This window comes from Agelaius phoeniceus, chromosome 7 (assembly GCF_051311805.1).
Source record: "Agelaius phoeniceus isolate bAgePho1 chromosome 7, bAgePho1.hap1, whole genome shotgun sequence".
Classification (NCBI taxonomy): domain Eukaryota; kingdom Metazoa; phylum Chordata; class Aves; order Passeriformes; family Icteridae; genus Agelaius; species Agelaius phoeniceus.
In genome coordinates this window covers 37,429,569-37,435,568 of record NC_135271.1, presented here as the reverse complement: position 1 = coordinate 37,435,568, position 6,000 = coordinate 37,429,569, and positions in this window count along the sequence as shown.

Genomic DNA, 6,000 nt, shown 5'->3' with positions numbered 1-6,000 from the left:
TTTGTTCCTTCAGCCCAGAAAGTATAAATTATTATTTATAGCATTGTATACAGTGTGATTCAGTTTCTGTAGCAATATTCAGTTTGACTGTAATAGAATAAACAAAAAAAGAGAGGACCTATACAAAGAAAAATAGTTCTAATCTAAGCCCAAGTTCTTTACTTAAAAGTAACAACAGTTCACAGAACATGGTCACAAGTAGCATTAAGTCCAAGGATGTAAAAACTTTCCTATCTGCTAGAAAGAGGTCTCAAATTCTTTTATTTGCAATATACAAATTTTACAAGGAAAAGAGATAGATACTATGACCTACCCAGTCAGACAGAAAAGCCTGTTCTTAAAATCTGGAATCTTCACATTTCTATTTCTGCAGTTTCCACAATGAACTTCATAAAAGGTTGATACCAGTTTAAAATAGAGCATTCTTTGTGCAAAGCTACATGCTTTATTCAAAGCACAAAATATCTTCTGGACAAAAACATGTTCTGCTGAAATAAACAAACACGGATCAGAGAAAAGATAAACTTAAAAGAACCCTCTGGGTTTCAGCAGATTGCAGCTTACAAGTGACCATGTATTTTCTCCCCCATGCAGACTCTTTCTGTCCATCAGTTGCTGTTCTTTCTTCTTTTCAACTCACGCCTCAAAAGCTGCAATTCTACTGTGGTATTTTTATACACTGAGGACTCCTTATGAACCTGCTTTGTGTGCCTAAATTAATCCCTGGCATTCAAGTATGAATTTGGAGGCATCAATGTTCCCAGCAGCTGGCTGTTGTGGGGCAAATCAGAGGGGGAAAACAGCTGGCATTAGATGATAAATTGGGGTGCCAGAGCTACAGTGAAGCTGGAGGACTGTCTACATGCACAGAATTCTGCCCTGGCCTTTATGGAAAGAGTACAAAAAGATAGAAGCCCGAGATATCAGCTACTGCACAGGACTGGATAATTCTAGAAATGTGATTCTGCATTTTTTTTTGATAGAAAAAGCTATAATATCACATGCCTTCAGAATGCAGGAGGACAGCAAAAATGTGGCAGATGACATGAGGACATAGCAGAGATCTCATGCCATCTCCTGACAAGACTACTTGAAGAAAAAAATGATGAAAATTTTATCAAGAAATTTTATTTGCTTTCTGTTTCTTTAACAGAAAGCAAAGGTGTTAAGTCATAGTTTTCTGATCACAAAGTCGACTTGAGAGGAAAGTAAAGAGGTAGGTTAGGATCAATTTCCCATGGCCTCTGGTTTTGTTAACACCTTTCTCAGGATGGTGGGAGAAGTTGTTTTCTGGAGATCAACCTTCTCCATCAGGGGGACCTGGATAATTTGGCCACATTCAGCCTGGCAAGAGGAATGCCTTGTCAAGCAAAGTCTGAAAGGCTGCCCACTGACACCTTCCTTCAGTCCCAGTTCTAATTTTTAATGCTCCTCCTGGCAACTGCCCCACCAAACCTCAGCAACTTACCAGAGACCAGACATTCCCAAACAGACAAACATCCCAGAATAGCATGTATCCTCAATACCTGCTAGAGGAAACTTATTTCTTGAAACTGCCTTTCAGAAGCAGTTTTTAGTGAATAGCTTACTACAAGGTGGACTTGAGAAAATTAAGCAGTTTCTGTTCTCTCCTAGTTCATGTTCTAAATATTTTATTAGTCAACTTTTTCAGTTTTGTGGGGAAAGAGGGGTTAAATCAAGAATAACTACCCAAAACTTGTTCAATTCTAAATTAATAATAAAAGAAAATTCAGGGCTTTTTCAGTCCATACTATCTTTTATTTCTTCTTTCACCTTTTCAAAAGGAAGCAAACATTAAGATATCAATTCAGTTGTCTCGACATCAACAGATTTAGAGGTGCTCAGGTGAGACTACCAGGTATGGCACAGGATCTAGAGGGTAACTTTCCCCTTCTGCAGTGTTTGAGGAGCCTGGTTGTGCCCCTTTCTCTGTATTTTTGCTCTGGCAACTGAATTGGAGCCCAATTATCATGATTGCATGGAAAACAGCAAAGGCAAAAAATGGCTCAACACATACAAAACCTGCTATGAGGTCTTAAAAGTAAAACCAAGGCAATTTAAAACTTTTAATCTCATTTCTAAAGCTGGCTGAAATGTGGTTCTGGAACAGTTAGGGATTTGTATGACTGAAAATCTCACTAATCTGGTCTCCAATCTCTATTACATTCCTCATGTGAATCCTTGGGAACCTGCACAGTTCCTAACACAAACCCACATCCTCATCAGTGGAAACAGGACTGGAGTCCTCCTTTATCAGCCACATTTACTGTTGTTATCTGAATCCAAAGTTAAGAAAAGAAGGGACTGCTGGCAAAAATGAAAAAAATAAAAAAAGAGAAAACAGAATAACATAGAAGAGCAAAGATCATATAAACTTTATGCCTTGAAGAAAGATGAGTGCTTTTATATTATCACATTACCTGGGGGTTTTATTCATATATCGGTAGAGAGAGTGAAGATTTAACCAGTGATTGAACCAGTCTTTGGGTTTGATCATGGATGTCAAAACACCTCATAAAAGATACCTGAACAGAAAGCCAGTTTTTTGGGCTGCTTCATTAAAAAATAAAAGCACATTCAGAAGTGTCTAGAACAAAAAGCAACATGAAGATATCTGGAACACACTTAAGCATAGACTACACAATTTGCAGACACTCATAGAAAATTCAAATCAAAATCACAGTTTACACTCCAGCAGAAATCACTACTTCAAGGAGACCCTAACCTTAACATGCACTAGGCTTAAAAGGAATTTCAAAGTCTTTGCTCTTTGAAAAGAAAAAAAAAAGCATGACTAAAATTTCCATTATCTTAGCCTTAGAAAATAACTTGGAAAAGTTATTGAAGTATGAACAATAATAGCATAGGGATGCAATATTTATTACAAAAATTTTTTGACCATAAGCTTTGGAAATGTTTTATTATTATACAGAAGTGCCAGGCATCAATCACTTTCTTGTGAAACAGCAAGGAAAGATGATTGACCTCTCTGGCATTTATGAAACAGTTCAGGATATACTTCCACATCTCCCAGACTTCTACATCCCCAAAATGACCCAGAAAGAGGGGAAGTTCATCTGTAGAGTGTGATCTGGGTATCAGATCTTTGTGGCATTCCTAAAATCGAGCAAACTCAGGATACCCATTCAAACAAGCTCTAAGTGAATTTGGTAATCAATTCCCATTGAATTTATAATTGCAGTAATCTGACCCCTCCAGAATGAGAGCAGCCAATGGAGCTCATTCACAGCCCAGAGCTGCCTTCAAGTCAGGATTCCAGGATATCAACACTTCTGGAGGACACCTGCCCCCTGACTGGATTTCAAGCTATTTGTTCAGTCATCCAGACCTGCTCCTTGAAGGGATGGGTTTTGCAGGCACCCTGGATGCTTTGAACATTCTGCCCAGGTGGCTTCTAAGGAAAGGAGGCCACACACAGTCCCTCTGAAAGTCCCTCTCTGGCAGTGTAGGACAGCCCTGGAGCTCTGCAGAGGCACTCAGATCTCAGTTATTTCCCACAGCTGGGAATTGCTTCCTCCTATGCTTCCCAGATATCCAAAAGAAATCAGGTTCTTCCTAAGTATTCAAGCAGGGCATAAATTACTGCTAGGGAGGAAAGGTCTTCCACAAGAAATTGTATCCAGTCTCAAAGCAGCCCAACACCAATTTATTTATTTTTCCCTACCAAGCAGCACAGCCCATAATCTTTATTTTTGTACTCTGTTTTCACTTGAATGCAGGCCTATGACCAGTCATAGATGAGTGGCATTGTTTTTCTCAGGGTGGTGATTGGTAGGATGAATTGCCAGAATTGTGAAGCTATTTCAGTTTTGTCATATTCCTTTTTGTTCCAATACCTTGAAAAGCTAAAACACATACCCCAACCCCAAATTACCAGAGCACACTCTGTATTTTCATTCCTGATCACAGGATGAAAAACTGGTATTCATTTTCAGCCCTAGAAATGACTACCAACACCTCAATTTCAGAGTTTCTCACAGAGACAAATTTCCAAGTATTTTCAAACACCCATTCCCTGAAAAGTGAAGGCATTTATGCAGGCACAAGAAGGAGACTCCCCATTTCAAAATTCAATGCATACAGGGAGACTTAGTTAAAGTGTGCAGGGAAGCAGCTACCCCTGTTGTCACAGTGTGCTTAACCAGCCAAGTGCCAACAGAACTGCTTTTTCCTCTCCATCACCAGAAGAAATATTGCTTAAGTTTCTATATTCACAACACCTTTTTTGTCATTCTTTTCTTAAGCTACTCTTGTTTGCTCAGTGTATTTAGCAGACATTTATCTCACTCTATCAGCAAAGATTAAAGACTCATACTACCTAGTAATCCAATTACCCTGCATGAGAAAAGCAAATGTATCTTTGGTCATTGCCCACAGAGCTCCAGGAATCCATCACAATATAAAATGAAATCTAATTAATCGTGTGCTTTGGTTTAGCTTCATCCACATCATTATTTCATTCATTTCTAATGGATATGTTAGCAGAGATTTAATAGTTTTAAATGCACAGAGCCAATGGGTCAGCTTACCCTAAGGTCAGTGTTCAGATAATTATATTTTTAAAGAATTGTATCTGAAAAAAGTTACTTGTGGTGGTAGACACAAAGGAGAGAGAGCTGCAGAGCCTTGGGATAACATAGCACTTATGCAGAAGTCTGAGTGTTTTACAATTCCACTAATCCTCATTTCACATTTCAAGAGAAGGGGACTCTCATAAAATCTTTTTTGCTTCTTCAAACACATATTTTCCCACAACCTATTAAAGCAAATGGGGGAACCCTGAAGTAGCACAACACTTATCCAAATCCCAGAGGCAACCAGTCATCTGAGTAAGGTTTGGTGAAGAAGAAAACAACAAACCCAAGTATAATGCTATAGATACTGAGGAGTAGAAAAAAGGCCTGCAGTGTGGCCTTAAAACAAGTAGAAGAAAGTATTAAAAGAAATCACACACAGAGTCATGCAAAGCCATTGTAAAATTGAAATTACTTGGAGCATTTCATGCTTAGAGTTATTTGGGACCCACACTGCATCTCCAGGCTCCAGACAGAGCCACAGGAGAGCTGTGAGAGCCAGAGGATAAACCAACACTTCTGTAAAACTGCACTAAAACAGCGGAAACAAAGAAAGCTTCTCATCATCATTTAACCAATATAGCATTATAAAGCAACTTGCCCACAACTGACAGGTTGAGTTTTTTAGATAGTGATAAAGCAGACAAAAAAATCATCACAGTAAAGTTACAAAACAATCTGTTAACAGCAAGGTGTTAACAACCATTAGGAGAAACTACTTATAGATGTGGTAAAGTCTTCATTATCTGTGACAGTTGAATAAAGGCTAAAAGCTGTCTAAAATACATGACATAATGCAAATAGAAGTTATAGGGAAAAAGCCCACAGAATGCATTAAACCAGAGATCAATTAGGCAGTAATGAAGTTTCTCCCCCAATCTTGAAAGCAATTGAAAATAACATTATTTTCTTGAATGTATTAAAACGAGGCAAGATATAAATATTTTATTGAGTCTGAATAGCTTGTCTGTAGGAAAAGAAAATGTTTTATTCCTTAAGTGGTTAATATCTTGTTTAATCAGAGCTTCCACTTTGTGATATACCAGAGCTCTAGGAAAGGAACTGGGAACAACAAGATCTGTCTCACCAAATAAACAATCTCTTAGGAATATCAACATCCATTTTCCAAAAACATATATGAAATTTACTTCCATAACTCCACTCCTTTTTAAAAAGCAAAATCACCATCCATGAAGTCAATAAGATTTTTAAGAACGGAATGCACTCTGTTGGCTCCTGGTGCCCTTGGTCTTTTCCTTGCTATCCTGCAGTGCAAGTTGGTAGGATACAAAGCAAGCTTCCCCAGCCTTCCTGTGGTGAGCACACAGGCTGGCAGTAGTGTTTCCTTGGGCACAAACCTGGGATGTGTGCCTGACTGCTCCAG